The 22,569-nt window shown below is 44.3% G+C and overlaps 1 pseudogene across 1 annotated transcript; it reads right to left on the reverse strand.

Moving 5' to 3' along the window:
- Window positions 1-15,539: 15,539 nt before the first annotated feature.
- Window positions 15,540-22,246, reverse strand: LOC147980461 (oil body-associated protein 1A pseudogene; annotated as a pseudogene). The gene is made up of 3 exons (XR_015599340.1): window positions 22,126-22,246; window positions 15,924-16,163; window positions 15,540-15,842 (listed from the first exon to the last, which is right to left on the reverse strand). The product of XR_015599340.1 is annotated as an oil body-associated protein 1A pseudogene (transcript).
- Between the last annotated feature and the right edge of the window lie 323 nt (window positions 22,247-22,569).

The raw sequence follows: 22,569 nt of genomic DNA on the forward strand, positions 1-22,569 counted from the left end.
GATCAATCAATAATTCAAATACCAGATACTCAAGATGTCCATAACCGGGGACACGGCTAATCATGATTAGTTTGTACACTCTCCAGAGGTTTGCGCACTTATCCCTACAAGAGTTGATCTCCTCCGTTGGATTTCTCGCACTACTTGATGTTTGAGAAACGGATGATCGAGACACAGTCTTTCTGAAGCATTAACTCTTTACTCTAGGTAGACAGTACCACCTACTTTCTCCTACATCTGCTAGCCTACCACTGAAAGAGGTCACACAACATACTCAACTATGCCAGAGCCCATAATGGCTTGTGGCTGCACACGGAAGTTTCTAGCATGAACAATATTATGATCCCTTTGAGCCTGGGTGGCATTCCATAGGATGATCACACGGGTACTCCGGGATATCCTAAGACAACATTGGATTCTCCAGGTGCCCGCAACCAATCCACCCAGATGTGTATTAAAGTAGCCACCTTGAGTTTCCCTTAGTTATTACTCTTGCAACTGATAACCCACAAGTATAGGGAATCAATTGTATCCTCTTTCGATAAGTAAGAGTGTCGAACCCAACGAGGAGCTAAAGGTAGAACAAATATTCCCTCAAGTTCTATCGACCACCGATACAACTCTATGCATGCTTGATGTTCGCTTTACCTAGAACAAGTATGAAACTAGAAGTACTTTGTAGGTGTTTTTGGATAGGTTTGCAAGAAAGTAAAGAGCGAGTAAATAAAAGCTAGGGGCTGCTTAGATAAAGACACAACTAAATTAGTTTTAGTAGAGAGCTTTTTGTCACGAGAAAGTTATTCGTCCCTAGGCAATCGATAACTTGACCGGTAATCATTATTGCAATTTTATTTGAGGGAGAGGCATAAGCTAACATACTTTCTCTACTTGGATCATATGCACTTATGATTGGAACTCTAGCAAGCATCCGCAACTACTAAAGATCATTAAGGTAAAACCCAACCATAGCATTAAAGTATCAAGTCCCCTTTATACCATACGCAAACAACCTACTTACTCGGGTCTGTGCTTCTGTCACTCACGCCACCCACCATAAGCAAATCATGAACATATTGCAAACCCTACAGCGGGAATCCCTCACGCTTGCGCGACACAGAGAGCACCATAGGACAGCACGAATAATAAAACATGCAAGTCAAACCAATCTTGATCATCAAATAACCCAAAGGACAAAACAAATCTACTCAAACATCATAGGATAGCCACACATCATTGGGAAATAATATATAGCGTTGAGAACCATGTTTAAGTAGAGATTACAGCGGGTAAGAGAGAGGTTACACCGCTGCATAAAGGGGGAAGAGTTGGTGATGATGCGGTGAAGTTGTTGGTGAAGATTGCGGTGATGATGATGGCCACGGCGGCGTTCCGGCGCCACCGGAAGAGAAGGGGAGAGAGGGCCCCTTCGTCTTCTTCTTCCTTGACCTCCTCCCTAGATGGGAGAAGGGTTTCCCCTCTGGTCCTGGGCCTCCATGGCGTGGGAGGGGCGAGAGCCCCTCCGAGATTGGATCTGTCTCTCTGTCTCTCTCTATTTCTGCGTTCTGTTCTGCTACCCTTTCACCGTTTCTTTTATATCCGGAGATCCGTAACTCCGATTGTACTGAAACCTTGGCTGTGATTTTTTTCCAAAAATTAGCTTTCTTGCGGCCGAAGAAGAGCATCAAGCGCCTTACGGGTGGCCCAGGAGGGTGGGGGCGTGCCCTCCTAGTACGGGCGTGGGCCCCTGCCTTGTGGCCACCTCGGACACCGTTTCGCGTTGATCTTTCTCCCAAATTTTCCAAATACTCCAAAAATAAGCTCCGTATGTTTTTATCCCGTTTGGACTCCATTTGATATGGATATTCTGCGAAACCAAAAACATGCAACAGACAGGAACTGGCACTGGGCACTAGATCAATATGTTAGTCCCAAAAATAGTATAAAAAGGAGCCAAAAAGTATATGGAAGTTGTAGAATATTAGCATGGAACAATCAAAAATTATAGATACGACAGAGATGTATCAGCATCCCCAAGCTTAATTCCTACTTGTCCTCGAGTAGGTAAATGATAAAAAAGATAATTTTTGATGTGGAATGCTACCAAGCATAATCTTGATCATATGTCTAATCATGGCATGAATATTAAGACACGAGTGATTCAAAGCAATATTCTATCATTTGACATTAAGACAATAATACTTCAAGCCTACTAATAAAGCAATCATGTCTTTTCAAAATAACATGGCCGAAGAAAGTTATCCCTACAAAATCATATAGTCTGGCTATGCTCCATCTTCACCACACAAAATATTCAAATCATGCACAACCCCGATGACAAGCCAAGCAATTGTTTCATACTTTTGACGTTCTCAAACATTTTCAACTTTCACGCAATACATGAGCGTGAGCCATGGACATAGCACCATAGGTGGAATGGAATATGATGGTGGAGGAGACAAAAAGGAGAAGATAGTCTCACATCAACTAGGCGTATCAACGGGCTATGGAGATGCCCATCAATAGATATCAATGTAAGTGAGTAGGGATTGCCATGCAACGGATGCACTAAGAGCTATAAGTGTATGAAAGCTCAAACTGAAACTAAGTGGGTGTGCATCCAACTTGCTTGCTCATGAAGACCTCGGGCATTTGAGGAAGCCCATCATCGGAATATACAAGCCAAGTTCTATAATGAAAATTCCCACTAGTATATGAAAGTGAAAGCATAGGATACTCTCTCTATGAAGAACATGGTGCTACTCTGAAGCACAAGTGTGGTAAAAGGATAGTAACATTTCCCCTTCTCTCTTTTTATCTCATTTTTTTCTTTTTTATATATATATTTTTTATTTTTTGGTGGGATTCTTTGGCCTCTTTTTTTTATTTGGGCTTCTTTCGCCTCTTCTATTTTTCATAAAGTCCGGAGTCTCATCCCGACTTGTGGGGGAATCATAGTCTCCATCATCCTTTCCTCACTGGGGCAATGCTCTAATAATGATGATCATCACACTTTTATTTACTTACAACTCGATATCTAGAATAAAGATATGACTCTATATGAATGCCTCCAGCGGTGTACCGGGATGTGCAATGATCTAGCGTAGCAATGACATAAAAAACGGACAAGCCATGAAAACATCATGCTAGCTATCTTAGGATCATGCAAAGCAACATGACAATAAATGCTCAAGTCATGTATATGATGATGATGATGGAAGTTGCATGGCAATATATCTCGGAATGGCTATGGAAATGCCATGATAGGTAGGTATGGTGGCTATTTTGGGGAAGGTATACGGTGGGTTTATGGTACCGGTGAAAGTTGCGCGGTACTAGAGAGGCTAGCAATGGTGGAAGGGTGAGAGTGAGTATAATCCATGGACTCAACATTAGTCATAAAGAACTCACATACTTATTGCAAAAATCTATTAGTCATCGAAACAAAGTACTACGCGCATGCTCCTAGGGGGATAGATTGGTAGGAAAAGACCATCGCTCGCCCCCGACCGCCACTCATAAGGAAGACAATCAATAAATAAATCATGCTCTGACTTCATCACATAACGGTTCACCATACGTGCATGCTACGGGAATCACAAACCTCAACACAAGTATTTCTACTAATCCACAACTACCCACTAGCATGACTGTAATATTACCTTCTTTATATCGCAAAACTATTGCAAGGAATCAAACATATTATATTCACTGATCTACAAGTTTTATGTAGGATTTTATGACTAACCATGTGAATGACCAGTTCCTGTCATCTCTCAAAAAAGATATAAGTGAAGCAAGAGAGTTTTAGTTCTTTCTACACAAGATATGCCCACGCTATAACAAATATAAGTGAAGCAAAAGAGCATTCTACAAATGGCGGTTGTCTATGTAAAGAGAAACATGCAATCCGAACTTCAAATGATATAAGTGAAGCACATGAAGCATTCTATAAAGCCATACTCAAAAGATATAAGTGAAGTGCAAAGAGCATTCTATAAATCAACCAAGGACCATCTCATACCAGCATGGTGCATAAAAGAAAAATGAAAACTAAATGCAAAAGACGCTCCAAGATTTGCATGTATCACATGAACGAAACGAATCCGAAAACATACCGATACTTGTTGAAGAAAGAGGGGATGCCTTCTGGGGCATCCCCAAGCTTAGCCACTTGAGTCTCCTTGAATATTTACTTGGGGTGCCTCGGGCATCCCCAAGCATGAGCTCTTGCCTCTCTTCCTTCTTCTCACATCAAAACCTTCTCGATCATCAAACACTTCATCCACACAAAACTTCAACAGAAAACTCGGTAAGATCTGTTATTATAATAAAGCAAATCACTACTCTAAGTATTGTTGCAAACCAATTCATATTTTGTTTTTGGATTGTGTCTAATGTAATATAACTTTTCATGGCTTAATCCACTGATATAAATTGATAGTTTCATCAAAACAAGTAAACTATGCATCAAAAACAGGATCTGTCTAAAACAGAACAGTCTGTAGCAATCTGAACATTCACCATACTTTTGATACTTGAAAAATTCTGCCAAAATTAGGAAAATAAACAATTTTTACATAAAGACAGTGCAAAATGAATCAGAACCATTTGACGTTCCAGTAAACAATTAAAAATCATGCACTACAGCCAAAGTTTATGTCCTGCACCGCACAAACCAACAAGCATTGCAAACATCCTAAAGGCAAACCTTAGCACATTATTTTTATAATACAATGGAATTGTACAAGGGGATAATTATTTTTGTTGAAAAGCTTCTGTAATCAAGATTCACAAAGTTTCCGTGAGCATGAACAAAGTTCAAGGCTAGCTCCCACTTCAACAATGCTTGTCTTTCTCACTTTCGCTTTTCTTTTTGAAAAAAAATTTGGGTTCCCATCTTTATTTTTTGTTGTTTTTAAACTATATGAAAACACTCAACAGAAATAGACGACTCTCTAAAACTTCCGGGTTGTCTCCCTGGAAGCGCTTTCTCTAAAGCCATTAAGCTAGGCATATAGTGCTCAAGTAGTGAATCCACCTGGATCCCAAGGTATGTCGAAGCCAATTTTAATTAGCAATGATTTGTAATTTAGTAGTGAGCACAAGGTAACATATATCAAGCAATGACGAAGTATAACTCTCTTCCTATGCATCGGCATGTCATAAAAGAACAATTCATGCACACATAGTAAAGGCCAATGCATAGTATAAACAGTTTCTTGCAATTTTATCGTATTGGAAACATAGAGAGGCGGAGATATAGTTCCTCTCTCATAATAATTGCAAGTAGGAGCAGCAAGCACATGCATATTATATCTGTCAAAATCATCATGTGCAACGGTAAAAGGCAACCCATCAATATAATCCTTAATAAGTGCAAACTTCTCCGATATAGTGTAGTCGGGAGAATTCAAAAAGATAATAGGACTATCATGCATGGGTGCAATAGCAACAATTTCATGTTTAACATAAGGAACTATAGCAAGTTCATCTCCATAAGCATAATTCATATTGGCATCTTGGCCACAAGCATAGCAAGCATCATCAAAAAGGGATATTTCAAGATAATCAATGGGATCATAACAATCATCATAGCAATCATCCTTCAGTAAGCACGAAGGGGAATTAAACAATGTATGAGTTGAAGAGTTACTCTCATTGAAAGGTGGGCACGGGTGATCAATCTGCTCTTCCTCCTTTTGTTCTTCGCTCTCCTCCGCATCTTTTTCATCCAACGAGCTCACAGTTTTATCAACTTCTTCTTCCATAGATTCCTGCAAAATATTAGTCTCTTCTTGGACAGCAGAGACTTTCTCAATAAGTGCATTAATTTCGTAATTGTATTCATAATTCTCATAACAATATTTCAGGATAGCTAGATTTTCAGGTCTAGAAGCAGCATCATCAAAATCTTCAAACTCTTTAAACATAGATTCAATCTCATAAGCACCCATAAAAGCAACAAATTCTTATATTTGTTCCACATCATAGTAATCATATATACCATTAGCATAAGAATCTAAGGTTTTATTATCATTAAATTTGCATGAGAAGGGAAGCTGTGGAGCCTTCATCCTAGAGCAACAAGTATAATCATAACTCAAGCATAGTTGCCTAGCATACCACTTCAATATATGAATTTGATCCCATAATAGTTTCCCTTTTTGAGTCAAGCGATAATCCCTAAAGTATTCACGTTGATCCAACGTTACTCCCATTACATAGTTGAATGGGGTTTTCTCAGGATTATCAAAGTAGTACATAATATCTTTCACATAACCAGCATCGAGGGTTTTAGGAGGTTCCCCATCTCCATGAGTAGCAAGTACACCTATTTTTTTTGGTATTTCGTGTTCCATATCCATAACTAAAGATAAAGAACAACTAATAATAGCAAATAAAAATTACTTAGTGATAAAGCAAACAAGCACACACGAGAATATTCACCCCACGCTATTGCTCCCCGGTAACGGCGCCAGAAAAAGGTCTTGATAACCCACAAGTATGGGGGATCAATTGTGGCCTCTTTCGATAAGTAAGAGTGACGAACCCAACGAGGAGCTAAAGGTAGAACAAATATTCCCTCAAGTTCTATCGACCAGCGATACAACTCTACGCACGCTTGATGTTCACTTTACCTAGAACAAGTATGAAACTAGAAGTACTTTGTAGGTGTTTTTGGATAGGTTTGCAAGAAAGTAAAGAGCGAGGAAATAAAAGCTAGGGGCTGCTTAGATAAAGAAACAACTAAATTAGTTTTAGTAGAGAGATTTTTGTCAGGAGAAAGTTATTTGTCCCTAGGCAATCGATAACTAGACCGGTAATCATTATTGCAATTTTATTTGAGGGAGAGGCATAAGCTAACATACTTTCTCTACTTGGATCATATGCACTTATGATTGGAAATCTAGCAAGCATCCACAACTACTAAAGATCATTCGGGTAAAACCCAACCATAGCATTAAAGTATCAAGTCCCCTTTATCCCATACGCAAACAACCTACTTACTCGGGTCTGTGCTTCTGTCACTCACGCCACCCACCATAAGCAAATCATGAACATATTGCAAACCCTACAGCGGGAATCCCTCACGCTTGCGCGACACAGAGAGCACCATAGGACAGCACGAATAATAAAACATGCAACTCAAACCAATCTTGATCATCAAATAACCCAAAGGACAAAACAAATCTACTGAAACATCATAGGATAGCCATACATCATTGGGAAATAATATATAGCGTTGAGCACCATGTTTAAGTAGAGATTACAGCGGGTAAGAGAGAGGTAACACCGCTGCATAGAGGGGGGAAGAGTTGGTGATGATGGCAGTGAAGTTGTTGGTGAAGATTGCGGTGATGATGATGGCCACGACGGTGTTTCGGCGCCACTGGAACAGAAGGGGAGAGGGGGGCCCTTCGTCTTCTTCTTCCTTGACCTCCTCCCTAGATGGGAGAAGGGTTTCCCCTCTCGTCCTTGGCCTCCATGGCGTGGGAGGGGCGAGAGCCCCTCCGAGATTGGATCTGTCTCTCTGTCTCTCTCTGTTTCTGCATTCTGTTCTGCTGCCCTTTCACCGTTTCTTTTATATCCGGAGATCCGTAACTCCGATTGGACTGAAACCTTCGCCGTGATTTTTTCCAAAAATTAGCTTTCTTGCGGCCGAAGAAGGGCATCAACCGCCTTACGGGTGGCCCACGAGGGTGGGGGGCGCGCCCTCCTAGTACGGGCGTGGGCCCCTGCCCCGTGGCCACTTCGGACACCGTTTCGCATTGATCTTTCTCCCAAATATTCCAAAAACAAGCTCCGTCCGTTTTTATCCCGTTTGGACTCCATTTGATATGGATATTCTATGAAACCAGAAACATGCAACAGACAAGAACTGGCACTGGGCACCGGATCAATATATTAGTCCCAAAAATAGTATAAAAAGTTGCCAAAAAGTATATGGAAGTTGTAGAATATTGGCATGGAACAATAAAAAGTTATAGATACGATGGAGACATATCAGGAACTTTCATGAATCACACATACCAATCCACGTCTACGAGCATGGCTAAGCAATAAGTAACAAAGCGTATATTCCCGGGCTGATCAAAGGTATTAGGTTCCTACCTCATCAACTACTTAACAACAACCACATGTTCCCAATCCTACTCATGCAAATATTTGAGGATTGAAACTAATGCATAAAAACTGGGTATTAAAGGGATATGATCAAAGTGTAACTTGCCTTGTTGATGATCGAAAAACCCTAGAGATTCATCGTAGCAAGCTTCGCACTCCAGATACTTTATCACAGACAAACAATAGCATACATAAGTATTCAAGCATAAGATGCAAAGGTAAGCCAAATAAAAGATCTAAATAGAAATTTCAAGCGATGAGCTTTGATTTGCAAAAAGAATCGGTCAAATCGGAACTACGAAACTCAAATTATGATCAAAAGAAGTTCAAATTCAAATCTGTTTGAAACCATATTTTTAAACTTCCAAAAGCATGTTCAAGTTGATTATCTGGACAGAGGGCATAACAAATAATTTGGCATTGGTTTCGATGGATTTGGATAAACGGGTAAAAAGTTATGAGGGTTTAAAGTTCAGGGACTAATCTGCAAAAAAATAATTATGTATGGGTCCCTGGCCGAAATAAACAGAAAAAGAAAAAACTAACGAACGAACGTTCGCTACAGAAACCTAGCGAATGAAAATTGTTCGCTACCGAAGGCTAACGGACGATCGTCCGCTAAATAGACTAACCTAAAATAATAAACCGGGCTTAGAAGAAAAACCAAAACCCAAAAAAACGGATCGGGCTAGTTTATACTGGTCCACGGCGGTTCGTTGGTTCGGCGAGAAAAATCGACGGCGGCGGTTGGTGGTGGCGGCGGCTCCGGCAAGGCGGCAGGGTGGTGCGGCGAGGCGGCGGGGTGGTGCGGCGAGGCGGCGAAGCTTCAGCGGCGCGGGGCGGGGCGGCAGCGGTGGCGGCGGCGATCTACGGCGGCGGCGGCTCCGGCTTGAGGCGGCGGCAACTTGTGGAGAGGCGGGGGGTCCGGGCGCTATTTAAAGGCCGTGGGGTGGCGACTCGGCTTGGAGGAGGGGGCACCGAGCGGTGTCCCACTCGGACACGGCGGCGGCGGCGCGGCGTGCGGGAGACGGATTCCGGCGGCGGCTTGGGGAAGGCAGGGCGCTGGGCCGGCTGGGTTTTGGCCCAGTCAGTCCGAAGAAGTTTTTTTAAATAGCGCCACGAAGAAAAAATCCAAAAATAAAAATAAAATCTTAAAAATTCGAGAAACAATTTTCGCCATCCCCTCCTAATATTTGGGACAATGTGAACATTTTTCTGGACTAAGTGCAATTTTTAAAAATGCATCTTTTTCCCTAATTTTTTTGACTGAGCACTGTAGGGAAAGCCCCCACAGCCTTTTATTGACTTAACAAACATAATTTCAATGATTACAAATGCTACCAGGAGTAGCAAAAGAAAAAGGAAAAAACTAAAATAAAACAACTACATTTAAGGAGGGAGAAAGGAGACCCATCTAATCAGGCCTTCCTTGTATCTCACCTTGATTCTATGAGAAAGTAAAAGCATATCATTCACAAAAGCTCCTCTCCACCTATTAAAACTTGGCCTTTCCTTTCAAAAACCTTTCCATTCCTGATGATCCAGATGTTCCAACAAGCAGTAAACACCACTTCAGCAAAGAAAGGACGAGCAAAGTTCCTCTTAGCATTGAGCACAATCTGACTCATGTCACTCCCAGCTTCCCAATCAATCTGGAGAAAGTTCCAAACCCTCTGACTGAAATTCCAGTTGAAGAAGAGGTGATCTCTATTTTCCCTAGTGTGAGTGGGACAAAGCACATAATTAACTCCATCATCTATATGCCAATGCCTTCTTTCCACCATATCCTTGGTGTTGAGCCTATCCATTATTAACATCTAGGAAAAAACCTTAATCTTCATGGTACAACAACTCCTCCAAATCCAAGTCAATACGGGATTAAAAGTATGATTAGTGAACCTGGATACATAAAACTGTTTAGGAGTATAGGGTTTGTCAGAGCCATGCCAAGACCAAACATCCTTCAAATCAGAATCCCTCTCATGGTTCAGCATAAGAGATTTCAAAACCAAGAGCTCATTGTGAGCCTGCTCTGAAAGTGGAAGATGGAACCAAGAGATCAGATCCAGGGCAGAAAATCCATCCTTGACTGTGACCAGAGCATCTTTGACAAAAGAAAATAACCTGGGAAACCTGTGCTGCAAAGGCAAAACAGAATTTCCAAGCTGCCATTTATCCTGCCAGAAAAGAGCAGTGTCCCCTTCATTAACCTTGACCCATGTGACTTCTCTGAATTGATCCAAGAGTTTAAGGACATCCTTCCACCAAAAAGATCCACATGGTGCTGTTCCTTGTGGAACAAGTTCATGATAATATGAGTTCCAAATGAGATGAACCCAAGGAACATCAGCCTTGTTGAGGAACTTATTCACGTGTTTCAGTAGAAGGTCCACATTTTGAAGGCCAAGGTCTAGAATGCCCAGCCCTCCTTTGTTTTTGGGTCTACAAATCAAATCCCAAGCAGCTAGAGAAGGAGCTGGTTCTTGCCTATTTTTCCTCCACAAGCACTGTCTTTGAATTCTCTGTAGTTCCTTCAAAATACCAGGAGCAATAAGTAAACTACAAAGGAAGAAAATTGGCAATGAGGACAAAGCAGAATTTAAGTACTACAGTCTTCCTCCCTGAGCAAGAAAAGATGAACTAGCAGACATTCTCCTCTCCATACAAGTAACCAGAGGCAGCACATCAGACATTGCAGGTTTGGTAGTTCCAACAGGCAAACCAAGATAGGTAAATGGCATCTTTCCCACTTGACAACCAAAGAGGGATGCCAATCTGTGGATTTCCTCCTGGGAAACATTTATTGGGATCAAGGAGGACTTATGGTAATTAACCTCCAGGCCAGTGGACTGAGAAAAAACCAGCAACATTTTCTTAAGAGCCAAGAGCTGAGCTTCATCAGCAGGTACCACAATCAAGGTGTCATCAGCATACTGCACAATTGGATAGTCCTTGTCATGACAGGGAATAGGCAGTTTAATTTCCCCTCTGATGTGCATGTCATTAACCACAGATTGCAAGAGATCTGCAGCAAGAACAAAAAGAAGGGGAGATACTAGGTCTCCTTGCCTGACACCTTTTATACATACAATTTTTTTCCCAGGCACCCCATTGAGCAGAACAGAGGAAGTCCCAGAAGACAAAAGAGATTTCACCCAACCAATCCATTTGTCATTAAAACCCTTGTGTCTCATGATTTGAAAGATAGCTTCATGTTCAATGGAATCAAAAGCTTTCTCAAAATCAAGGTTGAGAATTAAAATTGGCCTTTTGTACTGGTGACACTGATGCAAATATTCCAAAGTCCACCCAATGCAATCTTGTATAGTCCTAGACTTAATGAAACCATACTGGTTTTTATGGATGCACATCATTATCAATTCCTGAAATCTATTGGCAATCATTTTGGACAAAAACTTAATGCCCATGCCAGTCAAAGAAATAGGCTTGTAATCTCCAACCACTTCAGGTGAAAGTTTCTTAGGAATCAAGGTGATGAAAGACTCATTGATGTTCTCCAAAGTGGCTTTGCCATCATAAAACTCCTGAGCTAAAGCATAAAACTCTTGCTTAATAATATGCCAGCACTTCTTGAAGAAAAGGCCATTGAACCCATCTGGCCCAGGGTTTTTATCAATGGGCATATGTTTGACAACCATGTCCATTTCCTCAATTGTAAATGGTTTTGTCAAATCCTCAAGGCCAGGTACATGTTGAAGCAGGACAGCCAGATCAAAACCCATAACAATACCTCTCGAAACTCTCATCCTTCCATTAAAAGCACTCCAGGTCAAACCTTCCATTTGAGAGTGATCAGAAATAACATCACCATCAGGCTGCTGCAGACTAGCAATAGAGTATCTTCTAAATCTCTCAGTAGCCATTGCATGGAAAAATTTGGTGTTCTCCTCACCCACTTTGATGGATCTAATAGTACATCTCTTCTTCCAGTACAAAAACTGAAGATGCAACAATTTTTCCAAATGCAGTTTGACAATTTTCCTGAAGTTAAATTCCTGCCTAAAAAGAGGCCTGATTTCCTCCAAGTTATCAAGCAGTAAAATGACCTTGTTGCAGTTAGAGATGAGCAACTTCATTTTGGAAAAATTAGTTTTCCACCTCTTTAGATCATGCCTGAGGGATTTCAACTTATCAGCAATGATTGCAGAGGAGTGTGATTTATTAGATGGTTTGCTCCAAGATTTCTGCACACATTCCAAAAACCCCTCCATGTGCACCCAGTAATTCTCAAATCTGAAGATGTTACACTTAGGAATGGAGGTTTTAATAACCACAACACAAGGCACATGGTCTGAAGCAGTTCTAGCTAAAGGTAGTGCTTCAGTAAAAGGATAAATAGATATCCAGTTAGTGGATGTAAAAAACCAATCCAGTTGCTCAAGCAATGGGGAATCTTGCATGTTAGACCAAGTATAAGACCTTCCTTTAAGTGGAAATTCAAGCAAACCCAGATGACCAATAATTTCATTGAAGATAAAAATATCATTAACATCCCCCCTGGTAAATTTCTGTTGTCAGAGGACCTGATGAAATTAAAATCTCCAATGATTAACCAATTATCATCAATTGGAATATGCAAATTATATAACCAGGACACAAAGTTATCCCTGGCTTCTCCCTGACATGGCCCATAGACAGAAACTAAAGACCACTGCTCATTATTTTGTTTAGAGGTAAAACGCACCACAACAGCAAAGGATTGGATTTCCACCAGCACACCAGACAACACAACCGAATTCCAGACCGCCAGAATCCCACCAGAAGCACCTACAGATGGTGCGAATGCAAAATTATCAAATTGCATAGGGCAAAATGCCCTGATTTCCCTTATATCAAAGGTTTCACATTTAGTTTCCTGGAAACAAGCAACAGCACATTGGCTTTCCTCAATTTTCTGTTTAACAGCACGCTTTCGAGCAGGTGCATTAAGCCCTCTCACATTCCAGCAGAGCACACTCCAATTCTTGCAATTATAATTATTCATAATAACCATATAAAAGATGGTAGCAAAAGAGCACTACATAGTAGTACCACAGCACATATAATCCCGACAAGCAAGAAAGTTTCAGGCCTAAGTTATTACAATCATTAAAAATGACCAAAAGACCCAACAGCAGGGCCATCATAAGGGCATGGCAGACCCCATAGTTCCAAAGACAACTAAACATCTCCACCAGACATGCTATCAGCTGCAGGATTAGCCATAAGCTTATCCACTGAGAGTTGGTCATCCGGAATCTGCAAGTCTCGGCCAATATCTTGGATCACCCTGATCGGAGTTTGAGGGGGCACATCAGAAGAAGAACCTGGACGGGGCGATTCATCAGAGGGGGGAACAATGAGAGGCTTGCAAGGAGGCTTCTTCTTCTTCGGCTGGTGCTGAAGCTCCTGAAAAACTCATAAAATGCAACCGAATAAAATTGCAAATAAAACTCAAATAAAATATATTTTTATTCAAAATTAAATTTCCAATATTTCCTTGTTGTTTTGAAGAAGTCATATTATCTTCTCTCATTATTTTATTTATTTTAAAATAATTGGATAAATAATTTCGAAAATTCAAAAATGGATTTTCGTGAAAACCTCCAACTCTCTCTCAATTGGTCCTTGAGTTGCTTAAGGCTTCGAGGATCAAAATTCCAAATAAAACAAATTCAAAGATACACAAATTATGGATGCATACGATGACCTAATGAATAACATCCAAATTGAAAATTGGGATGTTACAAGCCTACCACCCTTAAGATGAATCTCACCCTCGAGATTCAGGTTGGCTAGCAAAAAGGTGTGGGTGGTCTTTCCGGAGGTCTTATTCTCGCTCCCAGGTGGCTTCCTCCTCGGTATGGTGGCTCCACTGAACCTTGCAAAACCTGATGACCTTGTTGCGTGTAACTCGGTTGGCGAACTCGAGAATCCTGACGGGTTTCTCCTCATAGGTTAGGCCACTCTCCAACTAAATTGCTTCCAGGCACACTATATCTCTCAGAGGATTATAGGCCATCTTTGCATGGCATTTCTTCAACTGGGAAACCTGAAACACATCATGAACTCCTGACAAACCTTCGGGTAACTCCAACTTGTAGGCAACTTCACCCATACGTTCCAAAACTCGGTATGGTCCTACAAATCGTGGGGCTAACTTTCCTTTAACTCCAAATCGTTTAACTCCTCGAAGTGGTGACACTTGAAGATATGCTCTGTCTCCTACTTCATATGTTACCTCCTTGCGTTTAGTATCGACATAACTCTTCTGCCTGGACTGGGCTACCTTGAGTCTATCACGAATCAACTTGACCTTCTCCTCAGACTCTCTAATTAAGTCTGGCCCAAATAATTGTCGGTCTCCAACTTCATCCCACATCAATGGTGTCCTGCACCTCCTTCCATACAAAGCTTCAAAAGGGGCCTTCTTCAAACTAGCTTGGTAGTTGTTGTTGTACGAGAACTCTATGTAAGGAAAATTATCATCCCAACTAGATCCATAATCTAGAGCACAAGCTCTCAACATGTCCTCTAGAATCTGGATCGCATCTGTCTGTGGATGAAAGGTTGTACTGAACTCTAGCCTGGTACCCAAAGTCTGGTGTAACTGATTCCAAAACTTTGAAGTAAACTGTGTTCCTCTATCTGAACTCCATGCAGACATACGATCCTGGTCATATATATCTTGCCTAACTTCACACTCGTATAAGTAGTTTTCATGGGGATAAAGTGTGCCACTTTGGTCAAGCGATCAACTACAACCCAGATGGAGTCATATGCTGAGCGTGTCCTGGGTAATCCGGTGATGAAATCCATGCCAAGCTTATCCCACTTCCATTTGGGTATCGGCAAAGGCTGAAGTAATCCTGCTGGCTTCTGATTCTCTGCCTTAACTCTCTAACATACGTCACATACTGCTACATACTCGGCAATATCCTTCTTCATACCTGTCCACCAGAAAGGTTCCTTCAAATCCAAATACATCTTGGTGTTGCCTGGGTGAATTGAGTATGGCGAATCATGAGCCTCCTAAAGAATTAACTTCCCGATCTCTGGGTCGTTGGGCACATAGATGTGATCCTCAAACTATAAAGTTTCGTGTTCATCCTCACGAAATCCTTTGGCCTTTCCTTTACTCATATTTTCTTTTATCTCCGCAATCTCCTTATCTGTCTTCTGTGCTTCTCGAATCTTTCCCAACAACATGGACTGAACTTCCAACGCTGCAACAAAACCTCTCAGAACTATCTCCATTCGAAGTTCTCTGAGATCTTCGCCTAACTCATGGGGTAATCCTCCAGTTATGAGGGTGTTAACATAACTCTTGCGGCTCAACGCTACAACCATGTTATTCGGAAGTCCTCGGTTCCTCGCTCCGCCACTGCCTATGATTGTTATTCGGAAGTCCATCATTTTCCGAACACTCACTCCATTTCCAAGAGGAAAAACAAAGGGGTGAGAGACATTTTATTAACTACCCTATCTCCAGCTATCACACACCCATCTCTCGGACACGTACGAGAACACGCCAAGGGCAGATCAGGTGAAAATCCTGGCTCCAGTATTGGCAGCCGGAAGATCGACCTCGCGGATCTCCGTCTTCAAGCCCTTCCCAGCAGCGTTGGCCAGCGGGTGGATGCCGTGCGCCGGCCCGCTCATGTACGCCCGGTTCTCCCTCTCCTTCTAGAACGACACGCTGAACTTCTTCTCCACACCTGCACCCACATAATACTAATCAGTAAGCCAACACTGACACTAGGTGAACGAAAATCACGGTCAACGCGCGGCGCGCTTACAGTCGGCGAGGTCCTGCCGGAGCTGGCCCTCACGGGTGAGCGCCATCATGATCTGCGGGAGGCCGAGCGGGAGGGCGTCGCCGTGGTCGACCTGCCAGAAGTGGACAGTCTTGCCGTACGTCTTTGCCACCTGCTCGAGGTCGCGGCGCTCGACGACGCCGGGGACGCCGGGCATGAAGAGCACGCCGCCCTTGACCTCGAACTCGTGGGTGTGCCACAACGGCTTCTCCTCTGCCTTTCCTGGATGATAATGCAGTTTCATGTCGTAATCCTTTATGAGCTCCAACCATCTCCTCTGCCTGAGGTTCAAATCCTTCTGCGTGAAAATGTACTTCAAACTCTTATGGTCCGTGTAAACATCACAACGATTTCCAATAAGAAAATGTCTCCAGGTCTTGAGCGCATGCACTACGACTGCTAACTCCAAGTCATGCACGGCATAATTCAACTCATGAGGTCGAAGCTGTTGTGAGGCATATGAAACAACTCTTCATTATTGCATAAGAACGCCTCCAAGTCCCTGTTGTGAAGCTTCGCAATATACATGGAAATCCTTGTGTATAGCCGAAAGAATTAGCACTGGGGCTGTAACTAAACGTTTCTTCAACTCCTAAAAACTGGCCTCACACTCCTCGGTCCATTTGAACTTGGTGTCCTTCAATAAATCCGTCATGGACTTTGCAATCTTGGAAAAATTCTCAATGAATCTCCGATAATATCCTGTGAGTCCAAGAAAACTGTGTATCTCTCCAACTGAGGTGGGTGCCAACCACTCGGTAACAGACTGAACCTTCGAAGGATCTACTGCTATACCTTCTCGAGATATAAAATGTCCGAGAAATCCGACTTCCTTCAACCAAAACTCACATTTGCTGAACTTGGCATATAGCTGATGTTCCCAGAGCATCTCGAGAACCAAGCGCAAATGTTCCTTGTGTTCTTCTTCATTCTTTGAGTACACCAATATATCATCAATGAACACCACGACAAACTTATCCAAGAACTCCATGAACACCTTATTCATCATACTCATAAAGTAGGCAGGGGCATTAGTCAAACCAAATGACATGACCGTGTACTCATATAGCCCATACCTTGTGGTAAATGATGTCTTGGGTGAGGGAGTCCTGGACTAAGGGGTCCTCGGGCGTCCGGCCTATTATCCATGGGCCGGACTGATGGGCTGTGAAGGCACGAAGGCCGAAGACTGCACCCGTGTCCGGATTGGACTATCCTTGGCGTGGAAGGCAACCTTGGCGATCAACTATGAAGATTCCTTCCTATGTAACCGACTCTATGTAACCCTAGACCCCCCCGGTCTCTATATAAACCGAAGGGTGTAGTCCGAAAAGGATATTCATTACCATAGTCATACAGGCTAGACTTCTAGGGTTTAGCCATTACGATCTCGTGGTAGATTAACTCTTGTAATACTCATATTCATCAAGATCAATCAAGCAGGAAGTAGGGTATTACCTCCATAGAGAGGGCCCGAACCTAGGTAAACATCATGTCCCCCGTCTCCTGCAACCATCGACCTTAGATGCACAGTTCGGGACCCCCTACCCAAGATCCGCCGGTTTTGACACCGACATTGGTGCTTTCATTCAGAGTTCCAATGTGCCGTCGATGAAAGGTTCGATGGCCCCTTCAATCGTCGATAGTGCGCCGTCCAAGGAGAAACCTTCCTCCCCAGACAGATCTTCATGTTCGGTGGCTTCGTACTCCGGGCCAACTCGCTTGGCCATCTGGAGCAGATCAATAGCTACGCCCCTAGCCATCAGGTCAGATTCGGAAGCTTGAACTACGTTGCAAATGTCCGCTTAGACCTGAGCCTCGATGGATTTGAGACCGCGACGATCGCTCCCCCTCGCTCCGATGAACGTGACTTAAACCTGTCATCGGATCACATCCAGTAGATGGTTCCTGTTGCTGCAACGGCCTTAGAACCGAAGAAGATCATGCCATCCAAGGCCACAAAGTCCACGGCGTTGGAGCCGCACACAGACTCGACACCCTGCAATACTTGCGTCAATGGAACTCCGGACTCGTCTCCGGTTATAAGTTCCGGACCATGTACGCCTGCGGGCACCGAGCTAGATCGATTACCAATTTTTGAATTCAGCGCCGCAGACATCTTCCAGCACTCACCTTTGGGTGACGTGCTAAACTCTTGAAAGAATTTGTCCTTGGAGAAAGACTCACAACCGAACTATGTTTGGTTCGAACTAGAGGCTGACGATGGGAATTTTGCTTCCCACCCGCCACCCACTTCATAGCCACTGTCGATGACTTAACCGACGTGCTCGATTATGGCTCCGAAGACATCGACGGTATGGACGACGATGCCGACAAGGAGCAAGGCTAAGACCCGCCATTCACTGGGCGTTGGACGGCCACCTCTTCGTACGATGTGTACATGGTTGACACACCTAAAGAGGCTAGCAACGATGACACAGAAGATCCAGTTGTGAATAAACCTTCTAAGACATAGTCCAAGCACCGGCGTCCTAAACGCCGTTCTAAGCCTCGTCGCTCAAAAGATGGCAACACTGGCACCGGAGAAAATAGTACTTCGGCGACGCCGAAAACAATGAGGACCCTGTTGAAGCAGCATCCGAACAGGAGGAACAAGACAACGGTCAAGTTAACCCTGATAAACAAGCCATGCCCAACGACCCGGATGACGATAGTTATCGTCTAGTCTCCAAAGACGAGGAGAGCCTCGGCAGTGAGGATTTCATCATGCCTGAGGCACCCCTCGAGCAGGAGTGCTTCAAGCGCCAGCTAATAGCTACTGCTAGAAGCCTGAAGAAAAAGCAGCAGCAGCTCCAAGCCGATCAAGACCTACTCATTGACAGATGGACCGATGTCCAGGCAGCCGAAGAATACGGCCTCAAGCGCCCAGCCAAGAGTTACCCTAAGCACAGACTGCTACCTCAGTTCGACAAGGAGGCACCAGATCCCGTACCTCCCTCACGCAATGCAGAACGACCACCACGTGGTCGGGATAGTGCGGCAGACCGGCTACCCCGCGGTCGGGATAAAACAACAACTCAGGCCGAACAACAGCCCGCCCCACCGCCTCATAAAAACAGAGACAGAACAACTCGGGACCATACATATGACCTTCGGCAGGACCTGGACAGCAGAGCAGGACACAGCAGATCAATCTACGGATCGCGAGGATGCTTCCCGACTCAGGATGACGGCTACCTATTTGGACGTGACAAACCTACATACGCCCGGGACGATAACCGCAGACGGACTTCACCGAAGGTGCGCCATGACGTGGCCCGATATAGAGGCGCCGCACACCCTCTCTGCTTCACAGACGGAATACTAGATCACGAATTCCCCGAGGGGTTCAAGCCCGTCAATATTGAATCATACGACGGAACAACCGATCCCGTAGTGTGGATCGAAGATTTTATTCTCGACATCCATATGGCTTGAGGAGATGACCTCCACGCCATCAAATACCTCCCACTAAAATTAAAAGGGCCAGCTAGACACTGGCTAAATAGCCTGCCCGAAAATTCCATCGGCAGCTGGGAGGACTTGGAAGAAGCTTTTCTTGACAACTTCCAAGGTACTTATGTCCGGCCACCAGATGCCGATGACTTAAGTCATATAGTCCAACAACCTGGAGAATCAGGCAGAAAATTCTGGACTATGTTCCTAACCAAAAAGAACCAGATCATTGACTGTCCGGATGCCGAAGCCCTAGCAGCCTTCAAACACAGCATCCGTGACGAATGGCTCGCCCGCCACCTAGGCCAAGAAAAGCCGAAATCCATGGCAGCCCTCACAGCACTCATGACCCGCTTTTGTGCGGGTGAGGACAACTGACTGGCTCGTAGTAAAAACACAGCCAGCAAAGGCCCCTCCGAGGCCGAGAACAGCACCGCAAGCTCCGGCGCAATAGACAAAAACGCCAAAGCAATGACGATAACACCAATGACACCACAGTTAACGCCGGATTCAGCGGCTCCAAGTCCGGTCAACGGAAGAAGCCCTACAAAAGGAACAATGAGGGACCATCCAGCTTGGACCGCTTACTCGACCGTCCATGCCAGATACATGGCACCCCAGACAAATAAGCCAATCATACAAACAGAGATTGTTGGGTTTTCAAACAGGCTGGCAAGTTAAATGCCGAGAGCAAAGAAAAGGGATCACAAAGTGAGGACGAGGATGAAGAGGTCCGGCAGCCGAACACTGGGGGGCAGAAGAAATTTCCCCCTCAAGTCAAAACGGTGAACATGATATATGCTACATACATCCCCAAAAGGGAGCACAAGCGAGCACTCAGGGACGTCTACGCGGTAGAGCCAGTCGCCCCAAAATTCAATCTATGGTCGTCATTCCCGATCACCTTCGATCGTCGTGATCATCCCACTAGTATCCGCCATGGCGGTTCGGCCGCACTGGTCCTCGACCCAATCATAGATGGATTTCACCTAACATGAGTCCTAATGGACGGTGGTAGCAGCCTCAACCTGCTCTATCAGGATACAGTGCGCAAAATGGGCATTAATCCCTCACGAATCAAGCCCACAAAGACTATCTTTAAAGGAGTCATACCAGACGTAGAGGCCCATTATACGGGCTCAATCACGCTGGAAGTGGTCTTCGGTTCTCCGGACAACTTCCGAAGCGAAGAGTTAATCTTCGATATCGTCCCCTTCCACAGCGGCTACCACGCACTACTTGGACGAACTGCATTTGCTAGATTCAATGCAGTGCCACACTATGCTTATCTCAAGCTCAAGATGCCCGGTCCACACGGTGTCATAACAGTCAATGGCAACATGCAACGCTCTCTCTGAACAGAGGAGCACACTGCCGCCCTAGCAGCAGAGGTATAGAGCGGCCTTCTCAAGCAGAACCGTAATCCGGCCGCCGAGCCCCTGGACATCACAAAGAGAGTCCGGACCACACTACAACAGGACAACACGGCTCGTCAAGAGCTCGATTAGCAATTCGGCCTTCGTCCCAGTCCTGATGAGGTAGCGGCATCCGCACCACGCATACATAATTACGCACTCAAAATCCTATGGGCATCGATGGAGGCACAGTTAGCTCGTAGTTCGGCTACACCAATCCTGGACTCACTAGCCCCCTTCGACGGCCTGCTTACCGGTCCTGTCAAAGGACAAGTACACCAGACTGGCGCAGAGCACATGCATATAGGGGAAGCCCTAAAGGACAATCCAATGACTACTCTACCTGTTTTTCAGTACCCAAATGCAGCTCTCCTCTGGTTCTGGCATGTTAAATAGTCGGTCGCTTATCGCATTATTTTATAAATGTGCTTTGATGCATTAACCCAACAATTATGGAAACAGTTTACGGCCCACGTCAAGGGTCCCCAGATACTACCTCTGCTCTTTTTCTGTTTCCCATTGCTATTAGTCACTTATATACTCGCACCCGTGCACTTTGGCACATCTCATATTTTCCAGGGGCTTCTCATCGCCCCATAATACGGCAACAAAGTCCAAACACTTCTTATAGATAAGTTCGGCACCCCGAATTTAACATTATATGCATTGGCTCCAAATCATGTCTTTGGTCAATAGTTGGGTTGCCCAGCTCCTGTGCTTGCTACCCTACGTTCCGCTACATCGGCTAGGGTAGTAAAGGGAGAACTACTGCGATTGTGCCCTGGTCTAAACCGGATGAGAACCTTAGTAGAGAAAGCCGAAAACTGACTGTGATGATGCGGTGAGAGCCGGTCAGCTGTTCGGAGGTCACAAATTGTTGGAGAGTTTTTTCTGCATTTCGCGAAGGATCGGTACTTCCCGATCAGACATTGACAGCACTCTGGTTCGTATACTAGGGGCTGCCCCTATGTTTTCTTATAAAACTCCTATGGCTAAGTGAGGGCGTTTAAGCCGCATAGTCTGATTGCCTGGTTCGTTGTGCTAAACAACTCCTTCAAGGACCATATAATTGGATCAAGATTGTTCAGATTCCATCCCAAAGACCTTCGTACTACCTACGTGAGGGCAGAAGCCGATGACTGGTCAACCCTCAAATTCCATACAACACGGCCGCACAGGAGGAAACAATCAAAACATAACAAACATTATATTACAAACTGGATTTGTTTTCATCATACAAGGCAAAGACAAAAACAAATGTCTTCATTCGAAAATAATGTCCTGCCCGCACTGCGCTGCTGCAAGTCTAGAACCTTCCAGGAAATCCGCAAAACATCGCTCGGGTGTGCAGTGCTCTTTGCCCTTCAGCGGCCCCTTGGCCACCTCGACGGCGTCCATCTTCGCCCGCCACAACTTGCAACGAGTGAAGGCCATGCGGGCACCTTCGATGCAGACTGATCGCGTGACGATGTCTAGCCGCGGACAAGCCTCCATCATCGGCTTCATGAAGCCAAAATGACTGCTAGGTATAGCTTCGGCTGGCCAAAGCCAGATTATTAAATCCTTCATGGCCAGTTCGGCCACCCTGTGCAGCTCGACCAACTGTTTCAGCTGATCGGCAAAGGGCACCGGATGTTCTGGCACATCATACTGCGACCAGAATAGGTTCTCTGTGGAATTCCCTTCTCCATCTCGGAAGAACTCCGTAGCATCGGACACGCTGCATGGTAGATCCGCAAAGGCCCCTGGGAAACTCC

The sequence above is a fragment of the Triticum urartu genome, chromosome 3A (genome assembly GCF_056163025.1).
Source record: "Triticum urartu cultivar PI428250 chromosome 3A, HENAU_Tu73, whole genome shotgun sequence".
Lineage (NCBI taxonomy): Eukaryota > Viridiplantae > Streptophyta > Magnoliopsida > Poales > Poaceae > Triticum > Triticum urartu.